Source organism: Hemiscyllium ocellatum, unplaced genomic scaffold (genome assembly GCF_020745735.1).
Source record: "Hemiscyllium ocellatum isolate sHemOce1 unplaced genomic scaffold, sHemOce1.pat.X.cur. scaffold_585_pat_ctg1, whole genome shotgun sequence".
In the NCBI taxonomy this organism is placed as follows: Eukaryota; Metazoa; Chordata; class Chondrichthyes; order Orectolobiformes; family Hemiscylliidae; genus Hemiscyllium; species Hemiscyllium ocellatum.
This window is the reverse complement of record NW_026869124.1, coordinates 180,870-196,915: the sequence shown is the minus strand read 5'-3', so window position 1 is coordinate 196,915 and position 16,046 is coordinate 180,870. Positions and strand designations below refer to the sequence as shown.

Below are 16,046 nucleotides of genomic sequence, written 5' to 3'. Positions count from 1 at the left end.
CAACGTTGTTGACTCTTAACTGCCCTCTGGGTAAACGCAGCAAGAAATGCTGGCCGAGCCAGTGACAGCCTCATCCTGTGAATGAATAAAGAAAACAGGTCAGGTTTTGTTCCTTCTCTAGAAGGTACATCCTACAAACTGAATCAGAAATGTTCTCGTACACACTGAACAAATACCTTTCCATCCAAGCCCTTAACACTACAGCACTCCGAGGCCATGTTGGTAAAGTTAAAACCCCTTATCATTGCAACCATGTTATTCTTACAGATAATACAGATCTCCTGGTAAAATTGTGTCTCAATTCCCCGCTGACTATTGGGAGAGAGTCTATAATACAATCCCAGTAAGATGGTCACCCCTTTCTTATTTCTCAATACCAACCAAATAACTTGCCTGGATGTACTCCCAGGAATATCCTCCCGAAGCCCAGCCATAATGTTATCTCTAATCAAAAACACCTCTCCCCCTGGTCTGTTGCCCCCTTTTTATCCTTGCTATAGCATCCATACCCTGGAACATGAAGCTGCTAGTCCTACCCATCCCTGAGTGATGCCTCTGTAATTGCTTTAATATCCCAGTGCCATGTCCAAAACCATACCCTGATCCCATCTGCCTGACCTGTCAGGTCTCTTGCACTGAAATAAATGCAGTGCAACTGGTCCGTCGCACCTCATTCTGTGACTTGCTCTTGCCTGCCTTGACAGTCTGACCGGTGAACAGTACCAGCCTCAGATTCACCTCTTTTCTCACTATCTCTTTAGGATTACCCCGACTCCCTCACTGGTTTAATGCCTCCCGAGTGGCACGAGCAAATCTCCCTGCTCGTCAGGACCCCATGCTTTCCCCTTCCTATGCCATTGGTACCAATGTACAATGTCTCACTGTCAGCTGCAGAAATGGCAGACTGTACCCCTGACTAGAGAGTCCCCTATCACCATCGATCATGTGGAACTGGATTTACCTCACATTATGTTAGAAGCCAGTCTCATTACCAGTAACTTGACTGTCAGTGCTACATTCCCCTGAAAGTCTATTACCACCTACATTTTCCAAAACAGTATACTTGTCTGAGATGGGGATAGCCACAGGAGACTCCTGCAGTACCTACCTGCCCCTCCTAGCTTTCCTGGAGGTAACCATCTACCTGACTGTATCTGCAGTATCCTGCAATTCTCAGACTGCTACCGATCACACCCCGCGGCTCCTGTCAATTCCTCAGTGCCTTTAATCACTCCTCCACCAATCCATGTGATCCAATAGGATTTGCAATCACATTTCCTGCAGACATAATCATCAGGATCATTGAAACTCTCCCTAATCTCCCACATCCAACAGGAACAGCACGCCACTCTACAACAGGCCATCTCTCTGCCTTAACAACCTACAGAACAAGACAAAGGCACAGTCTTACTGCTCTAAAAATACTGCCCGAGAATAACTTAATGCTTATGTTTCATATCTTAAACATTTAATCAAGAGACCGTAAGACATTAAAAAGAAATCCTCACCTTACTCACTACTGTAGATTTAATAAAATCAAACTGACTATAATTGATGTTTGAAGAGACTGAAACTCACTGAGCTGATCCCCGGCTCTGAGTACTTCCAAGGGGGAGGTCTCTCTGAGGGCAGCTGGGAAATGTCACTGTTTCTCTTCTCTGCCCACTCCATTTCCAGAGAGGTTTTTACCTTCACAGCAAGTCAGCTCAGAGAGGTCACTGCTTGGTTTTATTCACTGGGGGGGTGCCTTTGCTGCCCAGACCAGTGTTTATTGGCCACCTTTACTTGTCTGGGAGAAAGTGGTGGTTAACCGCCTCCCTGAAATGCTGCAGTCCATGTACACCACAGTGATGTTTGGACAACAGTCCCCCTCTGGCCCCACAACCCTCCCTGTCTCTGTAATCCCCCTCCGCCTTCAGAAATTACATGTCCGTGGCATAAGATTTTTATTTCGATTCATATTTGTTTATTAAACCCCCTTCCCCCCCAAAAAAGTGAAATATTTCGCCCCCAAACAAATTTATGTTGATTGACCTTTAGGAGAGGCTGACACATGGACGTTGCAGTATTTTATCTCACATTGTACACGTAGAATGATGGAACTTTCTTTTAAACATTGCTAAAAAGGGAGGAAATAGCTTAATGGTATTCCTGCCAGATGAGGGACGTGTGCAATGTTCCGAGGATTAGGGTTAGAATCCCAACATGGCTGATGGCAGCATCGGAATCCAATACAATCTAGAATGAAAAGGCGAATGATGACCATGAAACTATTGTCGATTGTTAGAAAACCCATCTGGTTCACTAATGTCCTGTAGGGAAGGAAACTGTCATCCTCACCTGGTCTGGCCGACATGTGACTCCAGACCCACAGCAATGTGGTTAGCTCTCAACTGCCCTCAGGAAAACTACCTTAAAAACTGTTCACAAATACTCCGCAGGTATCACTTAAAAACTGGCTGTTCCCAATGGGACCATGGGAATTTCTGAACGGCCTGAACTAAAACTGAGTTTTTGTTTCACCTTCTCCCTGTCTCACATCAGTCTGTTTACACCCAACTCCAAAACAGTCTCATTGAGCCAAGCAGCCCTCACAGTGCAGCCCTGTCATTTTCATTGTCTGCTCACACCTACACTGCCCTCAGCCTCCTGTCCTGTTCCAATGCATCTCAATGGGAGCTCAGGGACAGCACCTCATCTTTCAATTCAGCCCTTTGTAACCCCAGAGTCAACAGCTTCTGAATGAACAGAGAGTTATCAGAATCTGGAACATTCCACCTGAAAAGGTACTGGAATTTGAGTCCAAAAGGAGTTTAAATGGGAAGTTTGCAGCTAATTGAAAATATGAAGTTTACAGGTTAACATCATGAAGTGGGTAACTGGGTCTAAATCTGAGAGTTCTTACAAAGAGACAAGGTGTAATTTGGATAAATCTGTGCTCCCTCTCAGGCCAATATTTCCTTCCTCAGCTGCAGGGCCCAGAACAGAGCACACACCCAAAGGGTGATCCAACCACGAATTTGTACATCTTTCTGCTTAACAAAAATATTGGAGATATTTTCCCACAAATAGAACAGACAAACCTTTCTCCTTCCACAGTTAAATGCCAATGATATTCAGATCCTGATGACTCCATTGACTGCAAAAACTTGCTTTTGAGATCCCAACCTCAATTATTCTGATTTAATATCCTATGAAATGAACTCAAAACAAAACACAGAGCCAGTGCAGGAAGAATATAAAGACATACTGTTCTCTTGGTATGTGCTTGATGTGTAAATGCCTCTCTTCAAATCGTACACACCCCCCATCCTTGGAAGAGGACATGTGCCTCACTATGACTTGCCCCCAATAAAGATGGCGGCCATAGTCCAGGACCTATCAATGCCTGAGGGCTGCAGCCATTTTCCCATCTGATGCAAACGTGGGAAAGAGTTTCTAATTCAGATTAACGACCTACACAGAGTGTAATTAAAACTTCCCAGTCTAAAGTGACTCATTATCTCCCTGTCTCCGAGGCCACTCTCCCCTTCCCTGTTTGTGTCTCCCACATTCACCAACGGCCGAGTCACGTGGCTCTGCACAGGCGGAGTTACTGGTGACGTGTCATCCCACTGGCCACGCCCCTCATTCACTCCCATTGTTTGGATGACCAGCTGGTTCCACTTGGTCCACCAGTCCCACCACCTTTTCCTATTGGTCCGAAGCTGCCATCAATCAGCTGGACCCCATTGTGAGGTCAGTGGTGGGATCCTCCCCCTGCCTGAATCAAACCCGGAAGGTGGATGGATGGTGTCAATCAGGAACAACAAGCAGGAGGTGCTGGGAAAGCTCAGCAGGTCTGGCAGCATCTGGGAACAGGAATCTGTCCAGTGGCCCTTCCTCAGGACCGATGGGAGCTGGGAACATTAGAATCCTGACAGCATGGAAACAGGCCATTCGGCCCTAAAGTTCCACAGCGTCCCTCCGAAGGGTATCCCACCCAGACCCATTCCCCTACCCTATTACTGTATATTCCTCCTGACTAATGCACCTAACCTACACATCCCTGAACATTATGGGAAATTTAGCTTGGCCAATTCAACTCACCTGCAGATCTTTATACTGCAGGAGATAGGGGTTAAAGAGTAAATAATAGGCAGGGACAGAACCCAGAGAGAGACCGGAACATTTGGAAAGACAAAGGAATGGATTATGATCTGGCTGGGAGGGTGCATAGCTGTTAATGGAGGGGACAGGAACCAGTGTCTGGCAGCATCTCAGTGGAGGTGGTGGAAATGGCAGACGATGATCTACATTTTGCTGCAAAAACAGACCCCGAGCTTCCAGCTGCCTGTCACTTTAACACACGAGCCTGTTCCCTGGCCAACATCCCTGTCTCGTGCTTACTGCAGTGTTCCAGTAAAGCCTGAACATAACAAATGGCCCCGTATTTCAAGGACTGCAATTTTCTCTCCCACGTTGTTAATACCATTGAAAGTGTCTCCTCCGCGTCCGGCATCTTTGCCTTTGAAACCCACACATCCAACTGCAAGGATAGAACCCTCCCTAAGTCCTTACCTTCCACCCAGATACAACACATCATCCTCTGCCATTTCCACCACTTACAATCAGACCCCACCACCAGACACTTAAGGAGTTTGACAGGATAAATCGTGAGAGGATGTTTCCCATCATGGGGGAGTCTGAAACCAGCTTCTGGGTCAGTCACGGAATCAAGGGTTCCGCTTCAGATTCATCAAGTTTAAGGCGACACCGACGCGGGTAAGGGGTTTCAGTAGCAATGGAGCTGGGGGGAGGAGGAGACAAACAACGTTTCAGAGATTGGAATTCCTGGTGTTAGTGATTGTGTAGATACCTGATCAGAAGGTCACCTTGGGGTTACAGATATGAGAGCAATATTACGAAGAGTGTAGTTCTGCCTCAGAGTTCCCAGGGAGAGGGAGGGGCTCAGCAGTAAGGGAAAGAAATTTGTCAGGCAACGGGTTTAACCATTATAATGCTTCATTGGAGGAAGCTGCACCTAATCGAGTAGTGGGAATGTGGTCAGCAGTTTGATAACTGAGTAACAGTGGAGCAATGGAGAGGGATGATGGGGAGGGAGAGCTCTGCAACAATTACTGACTGAGCTGGTCAGGTCCTAAAGGATATAGCTGCTCAACTGAGTCTGCAGTGGGTGGTGAGGGAACCAACAAGAGGGAAAAACACACTCGATCTCATTGTTATGAATTGACCAGCTGCAGATACATCTGCCCATGACAGTATCGGTACGAGCGACCATCACATATTCCTTTTGGAGACAAAGTCTTGCCTTAAAGTTAAGAAAAATCTCCATTGTGTTGAGTGGCACTATCACCATTCTAAATGGGATATACTTTGAAGAGATGTTAGATCTTAAACTGGGTACCTCTGAGGCACTGTGGGATAATAACAGCAGCAGAACTGTACTCCAGCACAATCTGTAATCTCATGGGTTTGTAAATCCCACTCTCACCCATCACAATGGACAGGAAAGGAGGGCATGCCCAGAGCAGCACCAGGCATACCTAAAAACAAAGTGCCAACCTGGTGAAGCTACCAAACAGGACTACGTGCATATCAAACAGCATCAGCAGCAAGCAATAGAGTTAAGTGATTCTACATCCAATGGAACAGATCGGAGCTCTGCAGTTCTGCCACACCCAATTGTGAACAGCGATGGACAATTAAACGACTCACTGGAGGACGCATCACAGGTATCCCCACCCTTACTGATGGAGGGGCCTCTCACATCAATTCAGTTTGAATAACATCAAGAAATGGTTAAGTAGTGCATAGGCTACAGGTCCTGCAAATATTCTGGAAATAGTACAGATGGCTTGTGCTCCAGAACTTGCCATCCACCAAGCCACGTACCGCTTCAGCACTGGCATCGAACAACAATGTAGAACAGGCATGTTCAACACAAACACAGGGCAATCCAACCCAGGAAATTTCCCTCTATCAGTCCATACTCGATCAGCAGTAAAGTGATGGAAGTAGTCATCAACAGGGCTACCAAGCAGCAGCTGCTCAGCAACAGCCAGCTGAGTGACACTCATTTTAGGCTCCACCAGGGCCACTCAGCTCCCGATTGTGGTACTGCCCTGATTCACAACCTGACAACCAGCTGAATCCCAGAGGTGAGGTGAGGGGGACAGCCTAGTCCCACTCCAACACCACTATTTCTAGCTGATTCCACCCTCACCTCAGCTCAGAAACTCTCACCCACCTTGTGTTATCTCGAGACTTCATTATCCAAACACACTCCTGGCCAACTTCCCACATTCAACCTCCCTGTAATCTCAAGAAAAACTAAATCTCTGCCCAAGTACTCCCTTGTTCGAAAACTTGTTGATCCATCAAAAGGCTGCTATTCATAATCAACAACATAGACCCACAGAGATGTACAGCATGGAAGCAGACCCTTCAATCCAACCTGTCCATTCCGACCAGATATCCCAACCCAATCTAGTCTCACTTGCCAGCATCCGGCCCACATCCCTCAATTTAAAATTCTCACCCTTGATGTAATTTTTGGTTGTGACCATCCCCAGCTCGCTGTATCTCACACCCTTTGAGACCTCGACAACCCATTCTGTTCGAGACTCCCAATGATCTGTTAATTCATTACCTCACCTGTGTGGCTGCTTTTACAGTTGCCAAAGCAACAAGGTCTGAAATCCGCAGCTAAAACCTCACAGGTCTGCTTTCCTCCTTTAAGATATTCCTAAAACCTGCTTATTTGGCAATGCTTTTGGTCACCTGACCTAATACCATCCTTCTCTGGCCTGATGTCTAAAGTTCCCAATAATAGTTCTGTGAAATTATAAGCAGGACAATAAAATTACAACTGTTCTTGATTTGGACATCATCTTCAAATCATCACTGTTACTGTAATGAATAATGTGTAATGTCTCTTACCCAACCACATTGTGGGAGCACCTTCCCCACACAATCTGCAGCTGTACAAGAAAGTCAAACATCACCCTCTCCCCAGGCAACAGGGCTTTGGCATTAATCACTGGGATCTGTGGAAGGAGAAATACACATGATGTTTCAGGGAGTGCAAAACGGATTACAGGGAATGAAAATGGTGCAGAATTTGATCGTCAGAAATGGAAGGAAAACACACATGTTTATTGGAAAAAAGAATTCTTGACAGTCAAAGATTTTCCAGAAAAATATTAATAAGCAGCACATGGTCAGGGGCTCGGCGGCAGTGAAAAATTAACTTACTAAAACGTCTGTAAAAGTAATAGTAAAATAATAAACAGACCAAAAATACACCCATTGTTCGAGACTGAGGAAGCTAGATATTGACAAAGTGGTCATGAGGGAGCCCAGAGATGAAGCAGAACAGTATAAGCTGTTATGATCCCACAGTCAGAGATGTATATCACCGACACAGACCCTTCGGTCTAACTCATCCATGCCAACCAGGTATCCGAACCTAATCCATTCCCATTTTGCCCATAGCCCTGTAAACGCTTCCTAATCATATCATGTGTCTATTTAGATGCCTTTAACATGTTTTAATTGTACTAGCCTCCACCACTTCCTCTGGCAGCTCATTCCACCCACTGTAGGAAAGAGTTGTCCTTTAGGCCCCTTTGAAATTTTATCCACTCACCCTAAAGCAATGCCCTCTACTTCTGGACACCACCACTCCAGGGAAAAGACCTTGTTCAATTTAGTCTATTCATGCCCCTCATGATAGTATAAACCTCCATAACATCACCGCTCAGCCTATGGCACTCCAGGGAAAACAGCCCCAGCCTCCAACCTCAAATCCTAAAACCCTAACAGCATCCTTTTTTGAAACATTTCAAGTTTCACAGCACTCTTCTGATCGGAGGCAGGTCTGAACTGCACATAATATTCTAACAAATGTTCAAAGTTTGTGCGAAGATTTGTAGCTCGGGTGCTTGTTGTAGTGGTTCTGTTCGCCGAGCTGGAAGTTTTAGTTGCAAACGTTTCGTCCCCTGGCTAGGAGACATCATCAGTGCTGTGGAGCCTCCTGCAAAGCGTTTCTTTGATGTTTCTTCCGGTATTTATAGTGGTCTGTCCTTGCCGCTTCCGGGTGTCAGTTTCAGCTGTCCGCTGTAGTGGTTGGTATATTGGGTCCAGGTCGATGTGTTTGTTGATGGAGTTTGTGGATGAATGCCATGCCTCTAGGAATTCCCTGGCTGTTCTCTGTCTGGCTTGCCCTATGATAGTAGTGTTTTCCCAGTCAAATTCATGTTGCTTGTTGTCTGAGTGTGTGGCTACTAGGGATAGCTGGTCGTGTCGTGGTTAGTTGGTGTTCATGGATGCGGATTGTTAGCTGTCTTCCTGTTTGTCCTATATAGTGTTTTGTGCAGTCCTTGCATGGTATTTTATAAACTACATTAGTTTTGCTCATGTTGGGTATTGGCTCCTTTGTTCTAGGAAGTTGTTGTCTGAGCGTGGCTGTTGGTTTGTGTGCCGTTATGAGTCCGTTATGTGCAGAGGGAGCTGGGTGCCCTTGTGCATGAATCACAGGAAGCTGGTTTGCAGGTACAGCAGGTAATTAAGGCAGTGAAGGGAATATTGTCCTTCATTGCTAGAGGGATGGTTATGCTGCAGCTGTACAGGGTGCTGGGGAGGCCACACCTGGAGTACTGTGTACAGGATTGGTCCCCTTATATGAGCAAGGATGTACTGGCACTGGAGAGAGTACAGAGGAGGGTCACTAGTTTGAGTTGGGAGTTGAGAGGGTGGTGTATGTGGAGAGATTGAGAAACCTGGTTCTATAGTCATTGTAATTTAGAAGAATGGAAGGTTGGAGAGGAAACAAATAAAATTATGAGGGGAGGAGATAAGACAGAAACAGGGAGGCTATTTCCACTGAGGGCGGGTCAAACTACAGAGGATAGCCTCAAAATAAGGTGGAGCAGATTTAGGACTGAGATCAGGAGGAGCTTCTTCAGCTAAAGGGTTGTGAATCTGTGGCGTTCCCTGCTGACTGCAGCATTTGAATGCCTTTAAGGCAAAATGTAGATTTGTAAACAGGGAAAGAATTAAGGGTTATGGTGAGAGAGCAGGAATGTGGAGCTGAGGCCATGAAAAGATCAGCCCTGATCTTATTGAATGGCAGAGCAGGCTGGAGGGGCCAAAGTTCTTGCCTTGTGCCATCAAAATTGGACTTTGTCCAATTCAGAACCTTAACTTGTAGATCTGGTCTATTATTTTCTGTAACTATTTTAAAACTAGTAGAATTATCGGAGACTCCCAACAGTGTGGAAGCAGGTCATTCAGCGCAACACACTGATACTGACGCAGAGATACTAATGTCCCCCTGTAACATTGCATTTCCCAGGGCCACCCAACCCGCACATCCCCGAGCACTGTGGGTAATTCAGCCTGGATAATCCACCCAACCTGCACATCCCTGAACACTGTGGGTAATTCAGCCTGGATAATCCAACCTACATCTTTGGACTGTGGGAGGAAACCAGAGGATCCAGACGAAATCCATGCAGAAAACACCAATAAGGTGATCATCCCTTTCTTATTTCCCAGTTCCACCTAAATAACCTCACTAGGTGTACTCCCAGGAATATCCTCCCTCAGCAAAAACATAATGCTATCCTGAATAAAAAATGCCACCCCCCCTCCTCTCTTGTCCCCCTTTCTATCCTTGCTATAGCATCTATACCCTGGAACATTAAGCTGCCAGTCCTACCCATCCCTGAGTGATGCCTCTGAAATTGCGATAATATCCCAGTGCCATGTTCAAGACCATACCCTGAGCTCATCTGCCTTCTGTGTCAGACCTCGTGCGTGGAGGTAAATGCAGTGCAACTGCTGAGTCTGACTTCATTCTGTGCCTTGCCCTTGCCTGCCTTGACTATTTGACTTCTGAACTGTACCAGTCTCAGACATACCTCCTTTCTCACTATCTTCTTGGATTTACACCCACTCCCTCACTGGTTTAATGCCTCCCAAGTATCTAACAAATCTCCCTGCTTGATATTAGACACCTTCCAATTCAGGTACAATCCATCCTTCTTATGCAGGTCATCTCTACTCCAGAGGAGATCACAATGATTACAAATGCCCTTTAGATTATCCTTAAACCTATTCGCCAAAGCTATCTCACGTCCCTTTTTTGCCTCCTGATCTCCCTCTTAATTATACTCCTACTGCCTTTATACTCAATTTTTTTGGATTGGAATAAATGCAAAATATAACATCCTGACAAAACAAATGAGGGCAGGACTTACACTCAATAAAAGTAGGGCCTTGAGTAGTGATATGGGAACAGAGAGACCGAGGGCTTCACAACTTTGAAGTCTGTGTCACATGTAGATGGTTAAGAAGGTATTTAGCATGCTTGCCTTCACTGTTTAAACCTTTGAGTACAGGAGTTGGGACGTTATGTTGAGGATGTACAGGACACTGGGGAGGCCTTGTGCTGTTATAGGAAGGATATTATTAAATTGGAGCAGGTTCAGAAGAGATTTACCAGCATGTTGCCATGAATGGAGGGATTGTGTTCTAAGGAGAGGCTGGATAGGCTGGGAATTTTTTCACTGGCGTGCACGAGGTTGAGGGGTGACCTTATTCGAGGTTTATAAAATCAGAAAGAGTGTAGACAAGGTGAATAGCCGGGGGAGAGGGGGATTCAAAACTCGGGTGCATTCATTTTGAGAAGAAATAAGAAAGATTTGAGAAAAGACATTAGGGTTTAAAAAAAAACCAATTTAGACACGTGGAATGAACTTCCAGAGGAAGTGGTAGCTGTGAATACAATTACAGTATTTAAAAGACATTCAGATAAGGACATAAATAGGAAATATTTGGATGGATGTGGACCAAGCAGAGGCAGGTACAATTAGTTCAGTTTGGAATTATGGTTGGCATGGACTGGTTGGACCAAAGGGCCTGTTTCCTTGCTGTATAACATTATGACTAATTCTCACTAACTCTAAATTCCTCCATCCTCACAACTCTCCCGATTACTGTCACCTCATCCAGCCTCACAACTCTTCCTTATTTATATAATTCCTCACCAGCCACAGAACGCTCCCTATCTCATGTCCTCCAGTTTCTCAAATCTCTGTGATATGTGCCTTCCTTTAGTTCCAGCCTTGAGGATGCCCTCATTCACTCCGATTAGTTGGAGGACAAACTGGTACGACCTGGTCCTCCAGTACTGCCCTCTGCCCCCTATTGGCCTGCGCTGGCATCAATCATCCGGGGCCCGTTGTGAGGTGAGTGGTGGGATCCTCCCTCTCTCTGCCCTCGGATGAGCTTCAATATTCACAGTCAATGGGGCAGTGTCACAGAGCACGGGGACTGGGGGCTATTCAGCCCATTGGGGCTGTACTCTCTCCCTCCGGAGATGCTGCACATCTGTCCAAATTCCCTTCCTATTTGCCCATCGCCCCCCAAATCTTCCCTTAAAATGTAAAATTCCAATCTGTTTATGAATAACTGCTGAGTCTGTCCAGCTGCCATTCAGACTGTTCCAGATGCTCAGAACTTACTGAATAAAATAATGTTCACATATTACTTGCCAATTACATGAAAATAGTTACTAAAATTGTGACATTGTTAACATTTCCCCTCTCTCTGCAAATTTAATATCCTAGAAACAAATTTGCACCTGGTTAACATCACTTCTCAGCTCCAAGGACAATTATCTGTGCTTCTGCTAGCTCTCCACAAAAGAGGAACACAACTTATTTTCATTTATTAGTGCCATAGAGATGTACAGCACAGAAGCAGACCTTTGGTCCAATTTGTCCATGCCAACTAGGAATCCTCAACAAATGGAGCCCCATTTGCCCGTAATTGGTCCGTATCATTGGAAACCCTTCCTATTCATGTATCCAATCGGATGCCTTTCAAATGTAATTTTATCAGCCTCCACTACATCATCTGACAGCTCATTCCACACACACAGCTTGAAACCTTTGCCCCTTAGATCCGTTTTAAATCTTTGCCATCTCAACTTAAGCCCATGTGATCTTGTTTTGAACCCACCTAACTTGGGGGAAAAGACCCTGGCTGTTCACCTTATCCATGTCCCTCATGACTTTATAAATCTCCATGAAGTCACCTCTCAGTCTTTGACTCTCCAGGGAAATTAACCTAGCCAATTCAGCCTCTCCCTGTAGCCCAAATCCTCCAACCCTAGCAAAGTCTTTGTAAATCTTATCTGAACTCTTTCAAGATTCACAACATCCTTTCCAGAACAGGGGATTTCAAGCTTAAAACAGAATTCCTGAAATGGCTTAATCAATGTCCCGTCCAGCCACAATCTGACGCCCCAGCGTCTGCACTCAATGCATTGACCAATAAATAAGCATACCAAACATTACCTTCACTAGCCTGCCTACTTGCGACTCTACTTTCAAGAAACAATGAACCTGCACTCCATGGTCTCTATGTTCAGCAACATTCCCAAGGACTTTACCATTAAGTGTATAAGTCCTGCCCTGATTTTCCTTTCCAAAATCCAACAGCTTACATTTGTCTAAATTGAACCCAGTCTGCCATTCCTCGCCCCAATGGCCCATCTGGTCAAGATCCTGTTGCATTCTGAACTAACCTTCTTCATTGGCCACTACACCTCCAATTTTGGTGTCTTCTGTAAACCTACTGACCATATCTCATATTCACATCCAAGTCAATTATTTAAGGACCCAATATCCATTTCTGCAGCACACTGTTGCTCACAGACCTCCAGTCCACAAAGCAACAGTCTTTCACCACCCTCTGCCTCCTACTTTTAAGCCAGTTTTGTATCCAAATGGCTAGTTCTCCCAACATTTCATGTTATCTTACCATACTAACCAGTCTGCTTTGTTCAATGTCCATATAGACAACGTCCACAGTCTGCCTTCAATCATCTTTGTCACATCTTCAAAAAAAAAATCAAGTAAGAGAGAGAATTTCGCACACAAAGCCATGTTGACTATCCCTCATCATTTCTCATCTTTCCCAATACATGTATATCCCGTCCCTCAGATTCCCTTCCAACAACTTGCCTGCCACTGACTTCAGGCTCACTGATTTCTTGTTCCCTGGCCTTTCCTTACCACCTTTTTAAATAATGGCACATGCCTTCCAGCACCTCTTCAGTCACCAATGACAATATAAATATCTATGGAGGGGCACTGCCATCACTTTCCTAGCTTTCCACAAATTTCTGGGATACACCTTAACAGGTCCCAGAGATTTATCCACCTTGCTACGATTGAAGACATCCAGTACTACCTCCTCTGTAATATGGTCAGGAGCCGGGCAACAGTGGACAATTCATTTACAAAAAGGTCTGTGAACGTAATAGTAAAATACTAAACAGAGCAAAAATACACTCAGAGACCGAGGAAGCTAGATAATGAACAAATGGACATCAAGGAGCTCAGAGGCGAATCAGAGCAGTGTTCACTTTTATGATCCCACAGTCAGAGATGTCTAACACTGAAACAGACTCTTCAGTCCAACACGTCTATGCCAACCAGATATTCTAACCTAATCTATTCCCATTTGCCAGCACTTGGCCGACATCCCTTTGAACCCTTCCTATTCAAATGCCTTTGAAATATTACAATTTTTGTTGCCCTTTAGGTCCCTGTTGAATTTTCCCCTCTCACCCTTAACCTATATCCTCTAGTTCTGGGCTCTACCACCCCAGGGTAAACACCTTGTGTACTTACGCTATCCATGCCCCTCACGATTAGAGAAACCTCTTCAACATCACACTCCAGGGAAAATGGCCCCAGCCTATTAAGCCTCTCCCTGCAACTCAAGTCCTCCAACCCTGGCAACATCCTTGAAAATCAATTCTCAAACCTTTCAAGTTTCAGTGCCTCCTTCTGATAAGAGGGAGACCAGAAATGCACACAATATTCCAAAAGTGGCCTAACCAATGTCCTGTCCAGCTCCTTTACTCAACGCTCTGACCAATAAAGGGAAGCATACCAAATGCCTTCTTCACTATCCTATCTACCTGTGACTGTACTTTCAAGGAACTGTGAACCTGCATTCCAAGGTCTCTTTGTTCAGCAAGACTCTCCAAGATCATACAATTCAGTGTGTGAGTCCTGCGCTGATATGCTTTTCTAAAATGCAGCACCTCACATTTATCTAAATTAAACCCTATCTGCCACTCCCCAGCCCATTGGCCCATCTGATCAATATCCCATTGTATTCTGAGACAACCTTTATCACTGACCACAATACCAACAATTTTGGTGTCACCTGCAAACTTACTAACTGTACCGCCTCTATTCACACCCAAATCATTTAAATGAATGACGAAACAAATCCGGAGAAAAAAAATCTATTTCCCTGGGTGTGAATGTGCTCTGTCAATCCTGCCCAATGACTTTCTATCAGGGAGAGCTGCACATTCACCCCTCTGAACTTTGCCCCCTTCAAAGATGGCGGCCGCACGTGTCCAGTGAATCGTTGCCCCAAATAAAGATGGTGGCACTTACTCGAGTCAATCGCGAGATGAGGTATTTTCCCGTTTACTGCAAAAACGAGACTGTAAGTTTCAAATTTGTATTTTCCGACGTGCACCAAATGTTCGCAAAACCTCTCAGCCCAGACCAACACCATTTCCCTCCCGCTTCCGACTGTTTATTTCTTTCCTTACCACAGCTCTCCACTCGCACGTCTGCCCTTTCCGCGATGGTCACGTGGTATAATCAAGTCCCGCCTCTCATTCACTCTGATTGGTCGGAGGGCCAACTGCCCAGCCAGGTACTCCAGCCCCGCCCCTATCCTTCCATTGGTCCGCCGCTGACATCAATCATCCTGCGACTATTGTTAGCTGGAGCATGCGCACTGCTTCGTGGCTTTTGTTGCTTTTCATAAGTTACAACTGTGAGGGACAAAGTTAAAAACACACAACCACCTGATGTAGCAGCAGCAGCCCTAGTGCTTCCAAATAAACCTGTTGGACTATAACCTGGTGTACTGTCAATTTTAATTTTGTCCATCCTAATCCAACACCAGCACCTCCAAGTCACGAGTGAGGGAGGAAGGTATAACATAAGAACTAGGAACAGGAGAAGGCCATCCTGCCCTTTGAGCTTGCTCTGCCATTCAATAAGATCATGGCTGGTCACTTCGTGAATGTAGAACCATTTACCCATGTTCGCACCATATTCCTTAATTAATTATTTCTGTTTTTAAAAAAGCTACCTTAGCTTTAAAAACGTTAACTGAACTACCATCAACTACTTCCCTGGGCAATGAATTCCATTGAGGTTAAGAACTTCCTCCTCAATCCAGTTCTAAACTTGATGGCTCTAATCTTGAGGTGATGCCCTCTTGTCCTAGATTCACCTGCCAGTGGAAACATCCTCTCTACTTCTATTTTATCCATTTCATTCATTATTTTATACGTTTCCATTCTTTAGAATTCCAATGAATATAATCCCAATCTACTCGGTCTCTGTTAAGCCAACCCCCTCAACTCTGGAATCGACCTAGTTTACCTCCTCTAATGCCAGTACATCCTTTCTCAACTAATGAGATAAAAACTACATGGAGTACTCCAGGTGTAGCCTCACCAGCACCCAATACAGCTGGAACATAACATCTGCTTTTGAGCACAATCCCTTCAGCATAGAAGGACAAAATTTCATTTGCCTTCTGAATTGATTGTTGTACCTGGTGAAAACCTTCATGCAGTAGGACACTCAGGTGCCTCTGCTTAGCAAATAATGCAACTTTTAAAAATTCAAGTTATAATCTTGAATTTTTTAACGTTACTCCAACCAAACAGTATGATATTACATTTATGAACATTGTATTCCATATGACCGATCATTGCCCACTCACTCAATGTATCTGTGTTCCTTTGCAAAGTTTCACAGTCCTCCGCACACTTTATCCTGCTACTCATCTTAGTGTCACATGCAAACTTTGACACCCTACATGTGGTCCTCAACTCCAAATCATCTGTATCATTTCTAAATAATCGCCGTCCCAACACTGATCCCTGAGGCACACAACTAGTCACTAATTGCCAGCCAGAATAT

The 16,046-nt window shown here is 45.0% G+C and overlaps 1 long non-coding RNA gene across 2 annotated transcripts; it reads right to left on the bottom strand.

Moving 5' to 3' along the window:
• LOC132813964 (uncharacterized) lies at window positions 1-14,691 on the bottom strand. 2 transcript variants are annotated; one of them, XR_009644242.1, is made up of 4 exons: window positions 14,654-14,690; window positions 12,844-12,910; window positions 6,943-7,049; window positions 1-75 (listed from the first exon to the last, which is right to left on the bottom strand). It is a non-coding gene; the product is annotated as an uncharacterized LOC132813964 (long non-coding RNA). The 2 variants fall into 2 exon arrangements; XR_009644243.1 differs by lacking the exon at window positions 12,844-12,910 and having other exon boundaries at window positions 14,654-14,691.
• Between the last annotated feature and the right edge of the window lie 1,355 nt (window positions 14,692-16,046).